Source organism: Scylla paramamosain, chromosome 26 (assembly GCF_035594125.1).
Source record: "Scylla paramamosain isolate STU-SP2022 chromosome 26, ASM3559412v1, whole genome shotgun sequence".
Lineage (NCBI taxonomy): Eukaryota > Metazoa > Arthropoda > Malacostraca > Decapoda > Portunidae > Scylla > Scylla paramamosain.
Genome location: NC_087176.1, coordinates 19534091 through 19558706, shown reverse-complemented (window position 1 = coordinate 19558706; position 24616 = coordinate 19534091). Strand labels below are relative to the sequence as shown.

Below are 24616 nucleotides of genomic sequence, written 5' to 3'. Positions count from 1 at the left end.
GAATTTGACAAAAGACTAGCCAAGTTAGATGAAGTACAAGAAGAACTAGAAGGTGAAGTCGAAGCTGAAGAACTGGACCAAGAATTAGATGAAGCTCACGCCTTCAGACAAGAAAGTATGAAACCTAGACTTCTAGCTGAGGACAAGATAAGAAAGTTAGCAGCAGCAGCACCAGGTGGGTCTCCAGTTCCAAGTAGTGTAAGTGGATCTCAAGACTCAGAAGCTGTGAATGTGAAGTTACCCAAATTGGAGCTGCCAAAGTTCAGCGGTGAAATCACACAATGGCAGTCCTTGGTAATTGTCTAGAGTCCTTACCGGGCCTTATTACTGGTCTATTCACTTCAATTCTTTTACACATACCTTCACATGCACCTAAAACATCATTTTAAAGTGGGGGACAAATGCCCCCTTCCCTCTAGTCCAGCAAAATTGGGGACATGTGGGAAGGCGGGGTTTTTGGGTGGGGGAGACATAAATCAGCGAGCGATTTTCGGCCTTTCCACTGCCCCTGTCCCCCCCAACAAGCTTGGGGACGTGTCGGGAAAGCGGGGGGTATTTAAGGGCGGGGAATGCAAAATGAGGTGAATTTAGCAAGTTGAACAAAGTCTACGGAAATTTTTCTAAACTTTTCAGTAAATATCCCTAAATGCTGAAAAAATCCCTAAATTACAAAACTAACCTTACCTAACATAACCTAACCCTGTCCCCGTTCCTAACTGGGGGGGGGGCTGTGCCCCCCAGACACCCCCCCCGATACACTAAACATACCCTAACCTACCTAACCTGGGGGGGACAACACAATCACCCATTTCTCACTATAAATTGAGCATTTTCACATTATATATGTGATTTCACCATTGTAGTAATCGCTTATACGTGAAATAGCGGCTCTGGCACCCATACTTACATCAATATCCCTCTTCTTACCACTAAATCTGATATCAGCAGGTCCAGTGCAGCATCACTCGCTCACAAACACCTGATCCAAAACCAATAGATGATTGATTCTATGTTTACTTTTTTAAAAACACCATTCAACACCAAGTATGGATCTTTCTATATAGTTAAAACGTATCCAATACCGTTCTAACGATGATCCTTTATTGCGGAAACATTGGATTCGTTATTGCTCGAATGTATTTACCAACTTATACCACGCACGTCATCACCCTATAACGGTCTGAAATACACACTCAATTTGGGATCCTGTGTATACACACGGAATTCAGTACTAAATTAAACGCATTCAACACCTTGTCTAATTGATTCGAGACGTTTCTTTGTCTCGATTCAAACAAATCAACACCTTTTTTCGAACATGCACACGATTATAGGATGCACAGGGAAACCCTTCACTTCCTACTATGGCGGCTGTCTGTGAGGGGTGTCGGCTTTCCCTTTTAGAACTTGCTCCTATTTTGGCTGATGACACCAAGTTGTGGGATTTCCTAAGTAAACATGGAGTAGTAACCAGTGCGATCAAGTGTCCTACGTGTGAAAGTGAAGTAAAGGTGAACAGTGCATTCAGGTTTCGGTGCGGAAAAGTAAGCAAGAGACGAACCGGTAAAAAAGTAATTGCGCGCGTGTGCAAGACTAATCTTTCTGCCAGGAAGGGCAGTTTTGTTGGAAGTTCGGTGCTACAACCGAGCAAAATCATTCACTTAGTGTACTGGTTCTGCTTGGGAAGAGTAACGTACAAGGAGGTGGCGGCCCAAGTCCACGTGTCCCATCAGACCATTGTTGACTGGTTTTCCTTCTGCAGAGAAGTGACCGTTAATTATTGTGTTGGAAAATCGGTCAAACTTGGTGGCCCTGGCAAAACTGTTGAAATAGACGAGGCCAAATTCGGAAAGCAAAAGTACCACCGGGGCCGCGTCATTGACGGCCAGTGGGTGTTTGGTGGATTCGAACGTGATTCGAAACGTTTATTTATTGTCCCCGTAGAAAACAGGACAAAGGACACACTCGTCGCCTGCATTAAGGAGTGGATTCTGCCAGGCACACACATAGTGTCAGACTGCTGGGCCTCCTACTCCTCACTGTCGCTGGAGGGATATACTCACACAACAGTGAACCACTCTACAAATTTTGTGGATCCCGACACTGGCGCCTCCACCCAAAACATCGAGCGCGTGTGGAGGGACGTAAGGAGCGACATCCCCACCTTCGGCCGCCGCCAATATCACTTCGTGGGATATTTATCCTTTGTACTCTTTAAGAAAGTGTTCCCGGAGGCCCAGCAGCGGTTCTGTCAGTTTCTCCTGGCTGCAGCAGAACTGTACCCACCTCCACACTAAGGTAAGAAAGTTTGAGAAACATGCGTACCCTTGGGGGGGGTCCAGGTTAGCATAGGTTAGGTTATGGTATGTTTAGTTTAATCGGGGGGGGGTCTGGGGGGGCACAGCCCCCCCCAGTTAGGAACGGGGACAGGGTTAGGTTATGTAAGGTAAGGTTAGTTTTGTAATTTAGGGATTTTTTCAGCATTTAGGGATATTTACTGAAAAGTTTAGAGAAATTTCCGTAGACTTTGTTCAACTTGCTAATTTCACCTCATTTTGCATTCCCCGCCCTTAAATACCCCCCGCTTTCCCGACACGTCCCCAAGCTTGTTGGGGGGGGACAGGGGCAGTGGAAAGGCCGAAAATCGCTCGCTGATTTATGTCTCCCCCACCCAAAAACCCCGCCTTCCCACATGTCCCCAATTTTGCTGGACTAGAGGGAAGGGGGCATTTGTCCCCCACTTTAAAATGATGTTTTAGGTGCATGTGAAGGTATGTGTAAAAGAATTACCCAAGTAATAAGGCCCGGTAAGGACTCTAGACAATTACCGTTGTCTTTACTGGAGGGGGATGCCAAGAGTGTGGTCAAGGGGTTGGCACATACCAGTGAGAATTATCAAGTTGCCTGTGACTTACTAAAAGACCGCTATGGGAAGCCAGAAAGAATTATTTTTGCACACGTCCAGGCCTTGCTTTGTGGTCATGTCAACCTTAATCAAAATGGAACAAAGAGTGTTGCTCAACTATGGAAGTTGCGCGATGAAATCCTAACACACATTCGTAGTTTAGAAGCTATAGGTGTCAGTGGGAAGCAGTGTGAGGTGTTTCTCACCCCTATTATCCTGTCTCGTCTACCCAATGAACTGAGGCTAGAATGGGCCAGGGATGGGGATGGAGACGAAAGTGATTTGGAGTGGCTGTTACAATTTCTTCACAAAGAAATATCAAGATTGGAAAGATCTGAAGCCTTTAAGGGTAAGAAAAGCATTAGTGACGAAAGGAAAGAAAGTAAAGGTTCTAAGGAAAAGGTATACTCAGCTGCAGCCCTCCATGCTTCTTCGAAACAAGAAAGCTCTCTCTGCTCTTTTTGTAGTAAAAGGCATAAGTCGGAGAATTGTTTTGCTGTGTTAAAGTTAGATGGTAAGGAGCGAGGTGAGAAGATAAAAGGTGACATCTGCTCCACCTTTCAGTGTCACTGGACTAGATTTTGCTGGCCCTTTGTTTTGTACTGATTATCCTAGTAACAAGTTTTATGTTCTCTTGTTCATTTGTGGTGTTACAAGAGCCATTCATCTAGAACTCACAGAGTCACTATCCTTGTCTGACTGCCTCTTAGCTATAAGAAGATTTGTTGCTAGGAGAGGCTTACCTATTATCATGTACTCAGATAATGCAAAGACTTTCATAGCTGCTCAAACTGAAGTACAGAAGGTATATGGTCATCTAGCCCCCAAATGGAAATTTATAGTCCCTCGGTCTCCTTGGTGGGGTGGCTGGTGGGAAAGACTCATTAGGTCAGTTAAACTTGCCTTAAGAAAGACTCTGAACCAAAATTATGTAAGTAAGACTGAATTAGAAACCATACTAGTAGAAATAGAGTCATCCATCAATTCAAGACCCTTGACCTATGTGAGTGACGATCCTGACTCCTCTCAGTATCTTACCCCCTCACATTTCCTCTTAGGTAGCGTGCCTCACAGTAAACCCTCACAGGATTTAGAACCACGTATAGTAGCTTCCAAGGATTTGACTGAGAGGGAATGTGTGAAGAATCAGAGGCTAGAACATTTTTGGAAGGTCTGGAGTAATAATTATATAACCAATTTACCTCAAGTTGTCAAAGGATTCACTCATAATTGTAGTTTGTCTAAGGGTGATCTTGTGTTGATCAAGGAGGACAACATTCCAAGACTGAAATGGCCTCTTGGCGTTATAACTGATATTTTTCATGGTAAAGATGGACTTGTAAGAAGTGTAAGGTTAAAAACAAGTAAGGGAGAGATTACTAGGCCTATCCAACGGTTGTATAACTTAGAAGTAACTAGATCTGATGACATTGATCTCTCTTGTAGGCCTGTGATCTATAATAACCCTGATGTTAATGGAAATTCATGTGATGAGGACACCAGTTTGTCTGTGGATACTGTTAGTGATGATAATGTGATTTCTAAGACTAGATCTGGTAAAATAATCAAGGTTCCTGCTAAGTTAGACTTATAAGATGATGAAGTGAAGATTGTAATATGTGTCATTAAGTTTAAGTTTAAGGATTTTTGTAAGATTTACATATATATTTCCCCCTATGGGGGGAAAATGTTAAATCTGTAATAACCTCAGTAGTCTTAATTTTATGAGTGTTGTTCTAGTTTCTTAAGTCTCCCTCAAAATGGACGGCCAAGCTCTCGTTTTCGTTTACTGTCACATAGTCACGTTCCTATAATGTGCCAGTATTTCTTGCTGCTGTGTTTCTAGTCCTAAATAAGGGGCTTTAGACAAGGAAAAGAACTTTAGTAATTTATGTTCATAAGTATTACATTTACTAAGTATAAGTTTATAAGTCAAAACTCATTGTGTGATAGTTTTTGTAGTTTTGTAAGAATGTACTGAGAAAGGAAGAATTAGAGCTGTTGACAAACATGATGGCGTCTCACTTAGCCCTAGAATCTTCTCCTATTTCCGAGTTCTGCACGATGGAGAAATAGACATTCTTCAACGTCCTGCACACTTTCCTCATTCACCACGCCCAGGGTTGGCGGCTCACACAGCGCCATCCTTGTCATGAACGCTTCTATATCCACTTTGTCATGGTGCAGGCCTGTCGCGATATTAGTGGTGCTGGGACTGTGTGTGAGCGTCCGACCCAAGTTACTGGCGCGCTCAAGTAGCCGTGATGGCGTTACTCATTTAAAAACGTCAGTGTTAATTGTTAGAGTGAGTGGAGCATGATCTGAGCACGACATAATTTGGCGTATACATAAGTCTTTCAGGACATTCAAACTGCTATACTTAACTAAACACAGGTCGATAAACACAGGTCGATTTCCGATGTCCAGCGATCATTACGCCTAAAAGATAGAATCCCTCCTCGCTGCTTTCCGCCATATTTCAAATGGTTAGCAACTACCATTTCTTTCTCTTCACACATGTTGGGTATTGTCCGGCCCATGCAATTACTTATAAGATCTTTCACACCATTATATTGACATCTCTTTCCGTTTATATTTCTACTTGGTAGGCAACCCACACGTGCGTTCAAGTCAGCGACCACTATGGCACCGTCACAGTCGGTCACCTGCCCCTACAACGCCCCCAGCAGCGCCGGGTCGTGGTAGGGCGAGTCGACCGGTGGGATATACATGGCGCCAAGCCTCATCCCAGGGCAGCAGGACAGCTCGACCCATGTTTGTCCTTCTGCCGCAATGTTGGCACATGTGATATATGGCACCAACGCACACTTCACCAACATCATAATTCCTCCTCTCCGACTATTTTGTTTACTTTTATTCATATATAAATCAAAACGAAGCACGCTACTAATTAACGTTTCCTTAATTTCAGTGATCCATATCATGTCAAATTCTAAAGCAACATTTATCACTTCAGGGCTTTGGAGCTTATTTTTCACACCACAGATATTACAAGCACATATTTTCAATTGCCCATTCCAATTCTTTCCATGCCAATGAAATACCTATCAGTCACAACACCATCACGCAGCAATACTCGCCGCCGCCAGTCATACGTAATTTCCACTCCCTGGTTGTTTGGTTTCTGCTTCTCCTCATCTTCTCGGGTCCTCAGTCTTGTCATTTCTCTCCTCGTCGCCGGATGAACGTCCTTCTTCACGCAAATTCGTTCAAAGTCTCTTCCTGTATCCTTCAAGTTCTTCGCCACTCGCAAGATGTCGCTCCGTTGATCTCGACTCTCCAGCGTCACGTGAATAGGGGGACTCCTCCGTGCGTCAGGCTGTCCAAGTCGTATCGTTGCCCATACATCGGTGGGTATCGGTCCGGCGTAACCCGCGGCTTCCAGCACTGTCTTGATCTTCTCTCCATCTGTCGTTCCCAGGCCATCGTCATCCTCCGAGACCCCAGTTATACCCAAGTGCCGCACCCTTTCTTTGGCGCCAAGGGATTCTAGGAACCGGTTTTGCTGGTGGATAATCATGTAGGCTTCATCGAGTCTTGTATTCAATGATTCTATTTCTTTCTTCATCTCCTTCATAGCTGCCAAATCTTCTCGAATATTTCTTATTTCTTCGAGTAATTCAGAGCTCGGTGGCTGCTCTTCATGAGGCTGATGTGCAACAGTTGTTCTCAGTGTACATTTTAGCTGCGCCGCTGTCAGTTTATTGATCTCCGTAGCAGACAATGCCTTCACTGTGTTTACATTGTCATAACTAGCCATCTTGGAGAAACAAACAAGTATCCCGTTAAGTCTTTGCATCCCGTTTTCTTCAGTGGTTTGGCGTCGCCGTTATCATGGCGACGGTTTTCACAGCGGTGCAGAAGGGGTAGGGCTGGTGTTGATCGGCCACATTATATTGTAGCTTCTAACTACCGGCTAGCTTTCTTCAGTGGGCTTCTAATAACTGAGTCTTGGCTCCACTCTACTCTCGTGCAGCTTTTTAGGCAATATATTGCCTGATCTAAGCCTGTATGGTAGCAGAATCTTGGCAAACTTAGAGCACTACCCAGGTCTGTTTGTTGATGTTTGCAGCGCCATCTATACAGTGCCTTAAGACTTTGAAACTATTTCGGAACCGCGGATGGAGAGGAGGTAAAAGTGTAGTGCGTCCCATCAAGGCAGTGACCTCCAGTGCCAGAGAAGACCGCTAGGTGGAGAAGAGGGAATACTAACACTCAGAAGTGCCGTGTGTGTGGTATAGTCTTCCCTCCCTCCTCTTATTTAATGCGACGTCTCTGGGCAACAAGATGGATGAGTTGATTGTGACGGTGAGCTCTACTTGTGCGGACATTGTGGGGGTTACTGAGCCGTGGGAGGTCGTTCCTGAGGTGTGCACGATGCAGGACTACCAGCTCTACTATCACCTCAGGACAGGACGCAGGAAGGGCGGGGGGGAAGGGCGGAGTGGCCGTTTTCTCCCAATCTACCCTCAGCCCCTCACACCTGCCTGTCAACATTCCTGCCGGAATAGAGGCCCTGTGGGTGAGAGTTACGCCCCCCTGCCATCCCAGCAACATAGTCTCCATCATCGTCTGCGTCGTGTACCACCCCCCACGAGCCACCACAGCACAGTTACTCACCACTCACATCAGTGACACTGCTGATGCCCTAAGTGTGAGGTATCCTGTTGCCAAGCTGGTCATCTGTGGGGACTTTAACGGATTGTATATCAGCGATATCCTACACCAGCTACACCTCACCCAGGTCGTGGACTTCCCTACCACCCAGCAAGCCACCGTCGACCTTATACTGACAGACCTAGGCCAGCAGTACTCGCCCCCAAGCCGCTGCCTCCTATGGGACGGAGCACCCACCTCTCCATACTGTGGACACCCACACCCACCACCTCGACCCCCCGGGCCAGCTGTCACCAGGACCCACCGCCTCATGCCTGACTCAGCCATGAGAGAGTTTGGGCAGTGGGTGACACAACACCCGTGGACCGAGGTGCTGGATGTGGAGGACATCCACTCAAAATGGCACAATTACGTCGCCACCACCACAGAAGCCTTCCACCGCTACTTCCCAGCCAAGAGCGTCACAGTGCACACATATGATGCCCTCTGGATGACGCCCCACATTAAAAGACTCATGCATCAGCAGGACGTGGGCGTTCCTGCCCGGACTTATACAAAAAGCTAAGAAACAGAGAGATCAGGGAGATTAAGGCTGTCAAGGCAAGACATTACCCGGACAAGATACACCACCTCAAGCTGGCCAACAACAGACAGTGGTACGCTAAGATCAAAGCTTTGTGTGGCCTACAAAAGCACGCTTCATCTCTTCCTTGCACCTCACACCTTCCTGCTAACCCCGCGGCTCAGGAGATGAACGATCAATTTGCTCCTATCTGTCTCCTATCTGTCAGACCTGTCCTCCCCTCCACACCAGCCCGCTTCCTGCCCATCTTTCTGCTCCTTCCCCTTCCCCCACTGTCCAGGCGATAGATGTTTTTAAGAGAATACTTAAAGATACCAAGATACCAAGATACCAAGGATACTTAAACATACCAAGATCCACCACACCCACTGACCTTCCCATATGGGAAGAGCCAGCAACACCGCTATGCCCCATAATAAACGACTCTCTTTCCCAACACTCTTGCCCCGCGGACTGGAAGACATCTTACGTCTCTCCCATCCGCAAAGCCTCCAGTCCACAGTCACTCGGTGACCTCAGGCCAGTCTCTATCACCCCCATCCCTAACTTTATTTGTGAAGATTTTGTGTATGACTGGGCCTACACCAGAACTTGTTATACCGTGGATATCAGACAATTTGGAAATATTAAAGCCACCTCCACCTCTCATTACCTGACCAGCTTCCTTGACTTCATCCACAGCCACCTGGACAAGCGAAACACCTCTCTAGCTGTTGCTTTTGTGGACTTCAAAAAAGCCTTTGATCTTGTTGATCAACTTTGTTGTCTTCAGCAAGGCAATAAGTCTTTGTCTCCCTCCCAACCTGGTAGGGTGGCTAGCTAACACCCTCTCAGGGAGGCGTCAGGCCGTTCGCTATCAGGGCTCTGTCTCTAGTATCCAACAGCTGACATATAGGGTCCCCCAGGGGATCAAGATGAGCCCACTATGCTTCCTCCTTCTCTTTAACGACGCCCTCACTGACACCCCCATCGCTGGAAGTATGTGTACGACTGCACCGTGGGTGTCCCAGTCTCCAACAGGAACCCGGATTACTCGCCACTGCAAGTCATTTTGGAGCGACTGCAGACGTGGACGGAGGAGAGCAGGATGACCATCAACCATAGCGAAACTGTGGTGATGCATTTCTGTACCTCCTCTGTAGCAGTGCCCCCTCCCCAGCTCACAGTGGGCCCTCACCCCCTCCAGGTGGTCCGATGTGCCTCTGGATGTGCTTCTCGGAGTCACGGTGGACGACCAGCTGACCTGGAAGCAGCATGTCGCCAGCACCGTAAGATCCGCTACCTACAAGCTCTACATGATGCGCAGACTCAGGTCGCTGGGGGACACTGACAGACGAGTTAAGGGGAGTGTGCCTCACCTTCATCCTCCCCAAACTCATGTACGCCTCCCCAGCGTGGTCCTCCTCCCTCACACACACTCAACAGCTCCAGCTGGAGAGAGTGCAGAAGAGGGCGTGCAGGGTCATCTTTGTCCCTGCCTACACCACCTGTGATGAAGCCCTGACCACCCTGAGTCAGTTCAGACGTCCAGACTATCCAATAGGCACCGAGAGGCTCTCGAGAAGTTTGGAAGGGGACTTCTGCATCATCCACGCCTCAGACACATGCTGCTGCCTGACGCACCTCGCCTGGTCCGTGCCACCAGACACCACAACAAGATAACGCCCCTAAAGGCGCCACGCACGGACCGGTAAAGACTCAGCACGATTCCCACCATGGTACGAGCCATCAATCAACAGTATTTCGCTTCTATATTAGGCTTAGCTTCAGGATTAATTTTAAGTATTTTCCCACCCCCTCTGTACATTTTCAGTTTGTAAACTGCCTTATTAATAAACCATTTATTATTATTATTATTATTATTATTATTATTATTATTATTATTATTATTATTATTATTATTATTATTATTATTATTTTTATTATTATTATTTTGTTTAGTTTTTGTGGTATATGGTCTTGCCTCATTAGTGCCTCATTTTCTACTTTCTGAGTGTGTGCAATAGAAAACACAGTGAAAACAATTACCGGGAAAGAAAAGAGTAAGTGTACTCACCTCAAGAGTGCAGGTGTGTACACTCCGGGAGACGGGAGGAAGAAAGGCGTGAGGCGGGAGGTGCCTGTGGGGAGAGACACACTGTGCTTCATGCTCTTACATTTATACTCCACAAGCACAAGTCTGTATCTGTGTACATCTATCTATCTGTATCTATCTGTATAAACAGAAAGACAGACAGAGAGAGAGAGAGAGAGAGAGAGAGAGAGAGAGAGAGAGAGAGAGAGAGAGAGAGAGAGAGAGAGAGAGAGAGAGAAAGAGAGCCATCCAAAAATGTACTCACAGTTTGACTCGCTATAATTCATTTAATGTTTTTTTGTTTTTTTTCAGAAACATTTGGCCAAAATAATAATGGCAGAAGTAAGAGTAAGTTCTAAAGGAAGAACATCTGTCATAAAGTGTTACTGGAGGCACGAAAAATGTCGAAGAAGTGCAAAGACAATTCAGAAGACACTTTGACAGGGATTCACCAAGGTGACACAGCTAAGTTTTTACCAGATGGAACTGTTCACGACCTTCAATAGCATGCCTATGTAGTAGTAGTAGTAGTAGTAGTAGTAGTAGTAGTAGTAGTAGTAGTGGTAGAGGTAGTATTCACGATTTCTCACTACTACTACTACTACTACTACTACTACTACTGCTACTACTACTACTACTACCTCTACTACTACTACTACTACTACTACTACTACTACTACTACTACTGCTGCTACTACTACTATGTGAATATTAATAATAATGCCTTAAGAATTGTTGCAAAAACAGCTGCAGTAGTAGTATTTATATTAGAAATAGTAGTAGTAATAATAGTAGTAATAATAGTAGTAGTAGTAGTTTTTGTTGTTATATTGTTACTATAATTGTTATCAATATCACACACACGCAGTAGTAGTAGTAGTAGTAGTAGTAATAGTAGTAATACTAGTAGTAAGAGTCGAAGCAGTAGTTTTAATAATTTAGTATAATTTAATTATTTAATTAATTTTATTTATTTATTTATTTTATTTTATTTATTTGTTTATTTATTTTATTTATTTATTTATTTTTTTTTTTTTGGTGGATATATGGTGTTTTTGTGGATATGAGTGTGTTCATTGGTTGAACAAGTCCCTGTATTATTAAGTAGACCTTTGTGTATCGCTCAAGTACCGAACGGCCTGGAAACACTGAGCCAAAGGGACGCCGCTCAGTCTGCAGCCAGTGTGGCGGCGTATCTTGTGTGGTGCGAGTGTGTATCGCATTGTGTTCCTCCTCAAAGACTTAGTGGTGGTCAAGATAACCAGGATTGGCCAAGCCCTCCCCGAAGTGTGCTACCAGTAGTGTACCAGGTGTGTTGAGTAGCCGCCAGGTGTACAGCCACACGTGTTTTGTGTACATGTGCATGTTGTGTACAGAAAGACCTCCTGCTCGTGTTTTGTTAGTCCCATCATGCCGCTGGCAAGGGGAAACTACACTTGCCCCCTTCTCTGACAGACGCCATCTTGTTGTGTCAGTACGAGACACCTCTCCCCCCCCCCACCCACCTCTCTCCCCACTACCCGACAGCCACTCCTTCCCGTGCCACTTCCGCCAGCAGCAGCTTCTGGCAGCCCAATAGCCAGCAGCCCTTCACGGCCACTACCTGCCAGCACGCCTTCCTGACCTTACCCTCTCCCACTCCTTCCCCCTCCTACCCTCAACCCACTCCTTCCTAACCCCCACTCGCCACCCACCCTTGCAAGGCCCCTACCAGGAACCCACTCCTGCCAGGCCCCTACCAGGAACCCACTCCTTCCAGCTCCCCGCCTGCCAGCCGCCCCTTCCTGCCCCGCACCCAACATCCACTCCTTCTGGCCCCCACCCGCCTCACGCTCCTTTCCCCTTTCTGCCAACCACACACGAGCTGCTATCCTTGCCCCCTCCCCCCCACTAATGATGTCACAGACAGCGGTGACAGTGACTGGCTGGTGTGGACCGCACCTCACACTCGTTCTTCCTAAATGCTACTACTACTACTACTACTACTACTACTACTACTACTACTACTAATGCTACTACTGCCACTGGTACTACTACTGCTACTATTACTACTACTACTACTACTACTACAATTACCAGTGCTACTACAATTCTTATTATTACTACTACTACTACTACTACTACTACTACTACTACTACTACTACTACTACTACTACTACTACTACTTCTACTACTACTACAATTATTACTGCTACTATGCTTACTTCTGTTACTGTTACTACTACTACTAATACTAATACTCGTTCTGTTTCTACTACTGCTACTAATACTAATATTAGCTCTACTACTACTATTACTACTGCTGCTACTACTCTACTACTACTACTATTATTATTACGATTACTGTTACTACTACTACTTCTACTAGTATTACTACGACTATTATTATTACGACTACTTTTAGTACTATTATGAATACTACTACTATTACTACTACTACTATAATTACTATTACGACTACTGTTACTACTATTTTTATTACTACTACTACCACTACTACTACTACTAACAATAATAATAATAATGATAATAAAAATAATAATAATACAACTACTACTTCCTTGCAACCCTCCCTGTCTGCTACTATGCTTACTTCTGTTACTGTTACTACTACTACTAATACTAATACTCGTTCTACTTCTACTACTGCCACTAATACTAATATTAGCTCTACTACTACTACTACTACTACTACTACTACTACTACTACTACTACTACTACTACTACTGCTACTACTACTACTACTACCACTACTATTAATACTTTTTTTTTATGTAGGAAGGATACTGGCCAAGGGCAACAAAAATCTAATAAAAAAAAATGCCCACTGAAATGCCAGTCCTATAAAAGGGTCAAAGCAGTGATCAAAAATTGGTGGATAAGTGTCTTGAAACCTCCCTCTTGAAGGAATTCAAGTCATAGGAAGGTGGAAATACAGAAGCAGGCAGGGAGTTCCAGAGTTTACCAGAGAAAGGCATGAATGATTGAGAATACTGGTTAACTCTTGCGTTAGAGAGGTGGACAGCATAGGGGTGAGAGAAAGAAGAAAGTCTTGTGCAACGAGGCCGCGGAAGGAGGGGAGGCATGCAGTTAGCAAAATCAGAAGAGCAGTTAGCAGTTAGCGGTAGAAGACAGCTAGATATGCAACATTACTGCGGAGAGAGAGAGGCTGAAGACAGTCAGTTAGAGGAGAGGAGTTGATGAGACGAAAAGCTTTTGATTCCACCCTGTCTAGAAGAGCAGTATAAGTGGAACCCCCCCCCCAGACATGTGAAGCATACTCCATACATGGACGGATAAGGCCCTTGTACAGAGTTAACAGCCGGGGGTGTAAGAAACACTGGCGGAGACGTCTCAGAACGCCTAACTTCATAGAAGCTGTTTTAGCTAGAGATGAGATGTGAAGTTTCCAGTTTAGATTATAAGTAAAGGACAGACCGAGGATGTTCAGTGTAGAAGAGGGGGACAGTTGAGTGTCATTGAAGAAGAGAGGATAATTGCCTGGAAGGTTGTGTCGAGTTGATAGATGGAGGAATTCAATTTTTGAGGCATTGAACAATACCAAGTTTGCTCTGCCCCAATCAGAAATTTTAGAAAGATCAGAAGTCAAGCGTTCTGTGGATTCCCTGCGTGATATGTTTACCTCCTGAAGGGTTGGACGTCTATGAAAAGACGTGGAAAAATGCAGGGTGGTATCATCAGCGTAGGAGTGGATAGGACAAGAAGTTTGGTTTAGAAGATCATTAATGAATAATAAGAAGAGAGTGGGTGACAGGACAGAACCCTGAGGAACACCACTGTTAATAGATTTAGGAGAAGAACAGTGACCGTCTACCACAGCAGCAATAGAACGGTCAGAAAGGAAACTTGAGATGAAGTTACAGAGAGAAGGATAGAAACCGTAGGAGGGTAGTTTGGAAATCAAAGCTTTGTGCCAGACTCTATCAAAAGCTTTTGATATGTCCAAGGAAACAGCAAAAGTTTCACCAAAATGTTTAAAAGAGGATGACCAAGACTCGGTAAGGAAAGCCAGAAGATCATCAGTAGAGCGGACTTGACGGAACCCATACTGGCGATCAGATAGAAGATTGTGAAGTGATAGATGTTTAAGAATCTTCCTGTTGAGGATAGATTCAAAAACTTTAGATAGACAGGAAATTAAAGCAATAGGACGGTAGTTTGAGGGATGAGAACGGTCACCCTTTTTAGGAACAGGTTGAATGTAGGCACACTTCCAGCAAGAAGGAAAGGTAGATGTTGACAGACAGAGCTGAAATAGCTTGACTAGGCAAGGTGCAAGCACGGAGGCACAGTTTCGGAGAACAATAGGAGGGACCCCATCAGGTCCATAAGCTTTCCGAGGGTTTAGGCCAGCGAGGACATGGAAAACATCATTACTAAGAATTTTAATAGGTGGCATGAAGTAGTCAGAGGGTGGAGGAGAGGGAGGAACAAGCCCAGAATCGTCCAAGGTAGACTTTTTAGCAAAGGTTTGAGCAAAGAGTTCAGCTTTAGAAATAGATGTGATAGCAGTGGTGCCATCTGGTTGAAGTAGAGGAGGAAAAGAAGAAGAAGCAAATTTATTGGAGATATTTTTGGCTAGATGCCAGAAATCACGAGGGGAGTTAGATCTTAAAAGGTTTTGACATTTTCTGTTAATGAAGGAGTTTTTGGCTAGTTGGAGAACAGACTTGGCATGGTTCCGGGCAGAAATATAAAGTGCATGAGATTCTGGTGATGGAAGGCTTAAGTACCTTTTGTGGGCCACCTCTCTATCATGTATAGCACGAGAACAAGATGTGTTAAACCAAGGTTTAGAAGGTTTAGGACGAGAAAAAGAGTGAGGAATGTACGCCTCCATGCCAGACACTATCACCTCTGTTATGCGCTCAGCACACAAAGACGGGTCTCTGACACGGAAGCAGTAGTCATTCCAAGGAAAATCAGCAAAATACCTCCTCAGGTCCCCCAACTAGCAGAGGCAAAACGCCAGAGGCACCTTCGCTTAGGGGGATCCTGAGGAGGGATTGGAGTGATAGGACAAGATAAAGATATGAGATTGTGATCGGAGGAGCCCAACGGAGAAGAAAGGGTGACAGCATAAGCAGAAGGATTAGAGGTCAGGAAAAGGTCAAGAATGTTGGGCGTATCTCCAAGACGGTCAGGAATACGAGTAGGGTGTTGCACCAATTGCTCTAGGTCATGGAGGATAGCAAACTTGTAAGCTAGTTCACCAGGATTGTCAGTGAAGGGAGAGGAAAGCCAAAGCTGGTGGTGAACATTGAAGTCTCCAAGAATGGAGATCTCTGAGGCAACTGTCAGTTGCCTCAGACACATGAGTTTCAGTGAGGAAAAGAAGATGAGGTTTAGAAGAGGAGAGGTGGTGTTCTACAGATTGAAAATTAGATCTTAGACCGCGAATGTTGCAGAAGTTAATGAAGAAAATGTTGAGGGGGGTGTCAAGACATTTAGGGTCGTCGGCAGAAAGGCAGTCCGACCTGGGGACATTTATGGTCCCCTCCCCAGATGCTGACTCCGAGGCTGGTGTAGGAGTCGCCATGATGATTTTAAAATTTTTGAGTGAAGGGTGTGTGTGTTATTAAGTGCTTGTAGTTTTGTGTGGAGGAAGAGAGTTGTCTTTAGAGGGCAGGCTGTGACTGCCCTCTTGTGTTGTGAGACACAAAGGGAAACGTTCAGTGAGGTCACAGCTGGGTTTAATGATAAGTTCACAGCACCCCCTGAACAGTGCATTAGACCTCACTGGGAGTAATTATCGTTTCCGCAGGTGACTACTGCCTCCTCCTACTGCTACTACTACTACTACTACTACGATTATGACTGCTACTACTATTACTAATACTAATGCTAGTACTACTACTACTGCTGCTACTGCTGTTAATATTACTATGACTACTGCTACTACTACTGCTACTACTACTATTACTACTGCTACTACTACTACTAATACTAATACTACTACAACCACCACCACCACCACCACCACCATTACTATTACTACTACTGCTATTACTACTACTACTACTACTACTACTACTACTATTACTACTACCAATACTAATACGAGTACTTCTACTACTGCTACTACTGTCAATACTACTGCGATTACTGGGACTACTACTACTACTACTACTGCTACTACTACTACTACTACTACTACTACTACTACTACTACTACTACTACTACTTCTACTATTACTACTATTACAAATATTACTACTGGTGCTGCTGCTATTACTGCTACTACTAGCACCACTATCATTACTACTACTACTACTACTACTACTACTACCCTTACTAGCACAACCACCATTACTACAACAACAACAACAACAACAACAACAACAACAACAACAACAACAACTACTACTACTACTACTACTACTACTACTACTACTACTACTACTACTACTACTACTACTACTACTACTTCTAATATTACTTCTATTACTACTACTACTTCTGCTACTACTACTAATACTGCAACCACCACCATTACTCCTACTACTACTACTACTACTACTACTACTACTACTACTACTACTACTACTACTACTACTACTACTATTGCTACTACCACCATTACTACAACAACAACAACAACAACAACTACTATTACTGCTACTACTACTACTACTACTACTACTACTACTACTACTACTACTACTACTACTACTATTGCTACTACCACCATTACTACAACAACAACAACAACAAATACTACTATTACTACTACTACTACTACTACTACTACTACTACTACTACTACTACTACTACTACTACTACTACTATTACTACTACTACTACCACTACCATTTCTTCTACTACTACTACTACTTCTACTACTACTACTACTACAACCACCACCATTTCTACTACTACTACTACTACTACCACCACCACCACCATCACTACTACAACAACAACAACAACAACAACAACTACTACTACTACTACTACTACTACTACTACTACTACTACTACTGCTACTACTACTACTACTACTAGTACTAGTGCTACTACTACTACTACTACTACTACAACTACCACCACCACCACTACTACCACTACCACTAGTATCATTGGCACCAATGCCTGTATAATAGTCATCAAATGTCACGGTGTGATGAGAGGAAGCCTTAAAAAGGAAAAACAAGTGTCTGTTTGGCAACTTCGGCCTGACGCAGTGAGGCAGAGTCAGACACCTGCAGTGCGAGTACAGTGTGTGTACGGCCACGTTCTCCAACTAGCCAAAAACTCCTTCATTAACAGAAAATGTCAAAACCTTTCAAGATCTAACTCCCCTCGTGATTTCTGGCATGTAGCCAAAAATATCTCCAATAACTTTGCTTCTTCTTTCCCTCCTCTATTTCAACCAGATGGCACCACAGCTATCACATTTATTTCTAAAGCTGAACTCTTCGCTCAAATCTTTGCTAAAAACTCTACCTTGGACAATTCTGGGCTCGTTCCTCCCTTTCCTCCACCCTCTGACTACTTCATGCCACGTATTAAAATTCTTCACAATGATGTTTTCCATGCCCTCGCTGGCCTAAACCCTTGGAAGGCTTATGGACCTGATGGGGTCCTTCCTATTGTTCTCCGAAACTATGCCTCCGTGCTTGCACCTTGCCTAGTCAAACATTTTCAGCTCTGTCTGTCAACATCTACCTTTCCTTCTTGCTGGAAGTTTGCCTACATTCAACCTGTTCCTAAAAAGGGTGACCATTCTAATCCCTCAAACTACCATCCTATTGCTTTAATTTCCTGCCTATCTAAAGTTTTTGAATCTATCCTCAACAGGAAGATTCTTAAACATCTATCACTTCACAACCTTCTATCTGATCGCCAGTATGGGTTCCGTCAAGGCCGCTCTACTGGTGATTTTCTGACTTTCCTTATTTAGTCTTGGTCATCCTCTTTTAGAGATTTTGGTGAAACTTTTGCTGTTGCCTTGGACATATCAAAAGCTTTTGAACGCCTATGAAGTTAGACATTCTGTGACGTCTCCGCCAGTTTTTCTCACACCCCCAGTTGCTAACTCTGTACAAGGGCCTTATCCGTCCATGTATGGAGTATGCTTCACATGTCTGGGGGGGTTCCACTCATACTGCTCTTCTAGACAGGGTGGAATCAAAAGCTTTTCGTCTCATCAACTCCTCTCCTCTAACTAACTATCTTCAGCCTCTCTCTCACTGCCGCAATGTTGCATATCTAGCTGTCTTCTACCGCTATTTTCATGCTAACTGCTCTTCTGACCTTGCTAACTGCATGCCTCTTCTCTTCCCGCGGCCTCGCTGCACAAGACTTTCTTCTTTCTCTCACCCCTATTCTGTCCACCCATCTAACGCAAGAGTTAACCAATATTCTCAATCATTCATCCCTTTCTCTGGTAAACTCTGGAACTCCCTGCCTGCTTCTGTATTTCCACCTTCCTATGACTTGAACTCCTTCAAGAGGAAGGTTTCAAGACACTTATTCATCAATTTTTGACCACTGCTTTGACCCTTTTATAGGACTGGCATTTCAGTGGGCATTTTTTTTATTAGATTTTTGTTGCCATTGGCCAGTGTCCTTCCTACATAAAAAAAAAAATACACACACACATGTGCACACACACACACACACACACACACACACACACACACACACACACACACACACACACACACACACACACACACACACACACACACACACACACACATATGCGCAGACACACACACACACACACACACACACACACACACACACACACACACACACACACACACACACACACACACACACACACACACACACACACACACACACACACACACACACACACACACACACACACACACACTGTTCTGACCTCACACGGGCAGGACGTGTGACCTTTGGCGCTCTCGGGCAGCCTCGGCCAGCTTGTTGGCCTTCCCCTGCCCCTAGTGATAGCGACCTTAGTTTTTTTTTTTTTTCTGTTTTCAACTCTTAGTTTTTAGTTTTAGGCTCGCCCTGGTGGAATTCCTGTACTTGTGAACACATTTAGCGAGTGAGTGGTGATACATAAAGAACAATGTGTGCTCCAGTGCAAACGTACGAACGCAACTACCTCCTACGTCGCAGGCGAGGATCAGGTTACCCGCCGCCCAACGTAATAAAGTGCCTTAAGACCCTGAAACTATTTCGGAACCGCGGGTCGAGGGGAGGGAAACAAGTGCGTCCCATCAAGGTTGTGACCTCAAGTGCCAGAGTTGACCGCAGGGTGGGGAAGAAGGAATACAGGCACATTGAAGTACCTCGGATTTGGTACAGTCTACCATCCCTCTTCTTATTCAATGCAACATCTTTAGCCAACAAGATGGACGAATTAATCGTGACGGTGAGTTCTACTTGTGCAGACATTGTGGCGGTTACTGAGGCGTGGCAGATTGTTCCTGAGGTGTGCTCAATGCAGGACTACCAGCTCTACCATCACCTGAGGTCAGGACGCAGGGGGAGGGGGGAGGTGGCCGTTTTCTGCCGCTCTACCCTCAGCCCCTCACACCTCCCTGTCGATATTCCGGCTGGTGTAGAGGCCCTGTGGGTGAGAGTCACGCCCCCCTGCCATCCCAGCAACACGGCCTCCATCATCGTGTGCGTCGTGTACCCCACGAGCCACCACAGCACAGTTACTCACCGCCCACATCATCAACACTGCTGATGCCCTGAGGGTGAGGTATCCTGCTGCCAAGCTGGTCATCTGTGGGGACTTTAACAGATTAGATATCAACGATATCCTACACCAGCTACACCTCACCCAGGTCGTGGACTTCCCCACCCACCAGCAAGCCATCCTCGACCTTATACTCACAGACCTGGGCCAGCAGTACTCGCCCCCCCAAACCGCTGCCTCCCATGGGACGGAGCACCCACCTCTCCATACTGTGGACACCCACACCCACCACCTCGACCCCCCGGTCAGCTGTCACCAGGACCCACCGCCCCATGCCTGACTCAGTCATGAGGGAGTCTGGGCAGTGGGTGACACAACACCCGTGGACCGAGGTGCTGGATGTGGAGGACGTCCACTTAAAATGGCAGAATTACGTCGCCACCACCACAGAAGCCTTCCACCGCTACTTCCCAACCAAGAGCGTCACAACACACCCGTCTGATGCTCCCTGGATGACACCCCGCATTAAAAGACTCATGCGTCAGCGGACCTGGGCGTTCCACTCCTGCCCGGTCCTTTACAGGAAACTAAGAAACAGAGTGATCAGGCAGATTAAGGCTGCAAAGGCAAACTATTACCCAGACAAGATACACCACCTCAAGCTGACCAACAACAGACAGTGGTATGCTAAGATCAAAGCTTTGTGTGGCCTACAAAAGCACACTTCGTCTCTTCCTTGCACCTCACACCTTCCTGCTACTCTCGCGGCTCAGGAGATGAACGATCACTTTGCTGCTATCTGTCAAACCTTTCCTCCCCTCCACACCACTCTGCTTCCTGCCTATCTTCCGGCCCCCTCTCATCCCCCCAGTGTCCAGGCGGTGGATGTTTTTAAGAGAATACTCAAATTCAAACCAAGATCCACCACACCCACTTACCTTCCTATAAAAATTTACAAGGAATTTGCGGTAGAGCTAGCAACACCGCTATGCTCCATAATAAACGCTTCACTCTCCCAACACTCTTGCCCCGAGGACTGGAAGACATCTTACGTCACCCCCATCCCCAAAACCTCCAGTCCACAGTCACTCAATGACCTCAGGCCAGTCTCTATCACCCCAATCCCTAGCCTTATTTGTGAAGATTTTGTATATGACTGGGCATACACCAAAATCTGTAATACCGTGGATATCAGACAGTTTGGAAATATTAAAGCCACCTCCACCTCCCATTACCTGACCAGCTTCCTTGAATTCATCCACAGCCACCTGGACAAGCGAAACACCTCTCTAGCTGTTGCTTTTGTGGACTTCAAAAAGGCTTTTGATCTTGTTGATCACACTGTTGTCATCAGCAAGGCAGTGAGTCTGGGTCTCCCTCCTAACCTGATAGTGTGGCTAGCCGACTTCCTCACAGGGAGGCGTCAGGCCGTTCGCTATCAGGGCTCTGTCTCTACTTTCCAACAGCTGACTTGTGGGGTCCCCCAGGGGACCAAGATGGGTCCTCTATGCTTCCTCCTCCTCATTAACGACGCCCTCACTGACACCCCCCATCGCTGGAAGTATGTTGACGACTGCACCGTGGGCGTCCCAGTTTCCACCAAGAACCCGGACTACTCGCCACTGCAAGCGTTTCTGGAGCGACTGCAGACGTGGACGGAGGAGAGCAGGATGACCATCAACCACAACAAAACTGTGGTGATGCATTTCTGTACCTCCTCTGTACCAGTGCCCACTCCCCAGCTCTCAGTGGGCCCTCACCCCCTCCAGGTGGTCCGATGTGCCAAGCTCCTCGGAGTCACGGTGGACGACCAGCTGACCTGGAAGCAGCATGTCGCCAGCACCATAAGATCAGCTACCTACAGGCTGTACATGCTGCGCAGACTCAGGTCGCTGGGGACGCCGACAGATGAGTTAAGGGGGGTTTATCTTACTTTCATCTCCCCAAACTCATGTACGCCTCCCCAGCGTGGTCCTCTTCCCTCACACAAACTCAACAGCTACAGTTGGAGAGTGTGCAGAAAAGGGCGTGCAGGGTCATCCTTGGCCCTGCATACACCACCTATGAAGAAGCCCTGAACACCCTGAGGCTGTCCAGACTATCCACCAGGTACCGTGAGGCTCTGGAGAAGTTTGGAAGGGGACTTCTGAATCATCCACGTCTCAGAAACATGCTGCCGCCTGACGCGCCTCGCCCAACCCGTGCCACCAGACACCACAACAAGATAACGCCCCTAAAGGCGCCGCGTACGGACCGGTACAGACTCAGTGCGATTCCCACCATGGTGCGAGCCATCAATCAATATTCCCTTCTAGATTTGACTTACCTTTAGGATTAATGTCAAGTATTTCTCCACCCCCAATGTACATTTTCAGTTTGTTGACTGCCTAAAGAATAAACCGTTTATTATTATTATTATTTTTACACACACACGCACAGATGCACACACACACGCACAGATGCACACACACACGCACACGCACGCACACACACACACGCACACGCACGCACACACACACACACACACACACACACACACACACACACACACACACACACACACACACACACACACACACACACACACACACACAGAGTTAAGGGGGGTGTACCTCACCTTCATCCTCCCCAAACTCATGTACGCCTCCCCAGCGTGGTCCTCCTCCCTCACACACACTCAACAGCTACAGCTAGAGAGTGTGCAGAAAAGGGCGTGCAGGGTCATCCTTGGCCCTGCATACACCACCTATGAAGAAGCCCTGACCACCCTGACTCTGTCCAGAATATCCACCAGGCACCGAGAGGCTCTGGAGAAGTTTGGGAAGGGACTACTGCATCATCCGCGTCTCAGAGACATGCTGCCGCCCGACGCGCCTCGCCCTGTCCGTGCCACCAGACACCACAACAAAATAACGCCCCTGAAGGCGCCGCGCACGGACCGGTACAGACTCAGTGCGATTCCCACCATGGTGCGAGCCATCAATCAATAGTATTTCCCTCCTAGATTAGTCTTACCGTTAGGATTAATGTTAAGTTTTTCCCCATCCCCTATGTACATTTTCAGTTTGTCAACTGCCTAAATAATAAACCGTTTATTATTATTATTATTATTATTATTATAGATGCACACACACACGCACGCACACACACACACACACACACACACACACACACACACACACACACACATACACACACACACACACACACACACACACACACACACACACACACACACACTGTAATGGTATAGATTTTTTATTGAAATATCTTCTGTTCATGGATTTACAGAAAGACTACTATGAAGAGAATTTTCAGGAAAGCCGGATGTTCAGACAGATAAGGAGAGAGAGAGAGAGAGAGAGAGAGAGAGAGAGAGAGAGAGAGAGAGAGAGAGAGAGAGAGAGAGAGAGAGAGAGAGAGAGTAACTGCTGATGGAATTTTTCGACTTGAAAAATGTTATTTGTTTTTTTTTGTTTTTTTCAATGCTGCCAGTACATTGTTATTATTCTTGTTACGTCATCGCCAGCAATATCATCGTCATCATCATCATCATCATCATCATCACCATCACCATCATCATCACCATCATGATCATTATTGTCACCATCACTATCATCATCATCATTATCTTTTTTCAAGGTCGCTGGGCTTCGCTGCCCTCCTGCCTGGCTTGTATGATGTCACATAGCATTTTACAGGAGTACTTTTAATCACCGCAGTAATGTTGTCGTGCAATGCTTGTCGGTAAATTATGTGCTTTTTAATGACACTTGTCTTGTTATAACACACACACACACACACACACACACACACACACACACACACACACACACACACACACACACACACACACACACACACACACTCACAAACACACACATTGTCATGAAGTGTTTAATAATAATATTGTGGATTTATATTCATGGATTATATTTATGGATTTATAGAAAGAGTAATGGGATGAGAAAACGAAGGTTAGCCGGATGTCCGGACAATAAGGAGAGAGAGAGAGAGAGAGAGAGAGAGAGAGAGAGAGAGAGGGGGGAGGGTTTTTGATATAACATCTTGATTTAAAAAATATATTACTTTTTTTTCACTGTCAGCATCATCATCATCGTGGTACCACCACCATCATCATCATCATCATTATCATCATCATCATCATCATCATCATCATCATCATTGTCATCACCATCATTGTCTTCGCCATCATCATCATCACCATCATTATCATCATTGTCATCCTCACACACACACACACACACACACACACACACACACACACACACTCGCTGTACCTAAATACAAGCGTGTTTTCTCAGCGTGGCTTTCTTCAGTTTGAGTGAGGCACGCCTCTTCCTGCGGCACTTACAGAGAGCCTAACTGCTGAACGAGTGGCCAGTGGCGGTGCGTGTGTGTGTTTGTGCAGGAGGAGTACTCACCTGGAGACGCAACACTCCTTTCCTGACGCGGCAACACACGCACAGGGCGGTCACTGAATGATTACAGGCACAGCGCACTAAAATCTACAACACTACTTTCGGGCAGAACACAGGCAACACTAAACAAAGGAAGCAGCGGGAGAGAGATAGAGAAAGCGAGAGGAAGGGGGGAGGGGAGAGAGAGAGAGAGAGAGAGACCCTCCTCCCGCGGCCTCGCTACACAACACCACCTTTCTCTCACCACTGATCTGTTCACCTCTCTATTGCAAGAGTTAACCAGTATTGTCAGTCATTCACCCCTTTCTCTGGT

The 24616-nt window shown here is 45.8% G+C and overlaps 1 protein-coding gene across 1 annotated transcript in view; it reads right to left on the bottom strand.

Annotated features, from left to right (window-relative positions):
* Nucleotides 1–24446, bottom strand: part of LOC135113786 (uncharacterized) — a 40917-nt gene extending 16471 nt beyond the window's left edge. The window contains exons 1-2 of the mRNA XM_064029375.1: nt 24307–24446; nt 10183–10246 (exon numbers count right to left, since the gene is read on the bottom strand). The gene's annotated coding sequence lies outside the window, so the exon portion shown is untranslated. The remainder of the gene's footprint in view (nt 1–10182; nt 10247–24306) is intronic.
* Nucleotides 24447–24616: the final 170 nt, after the last annotated feature.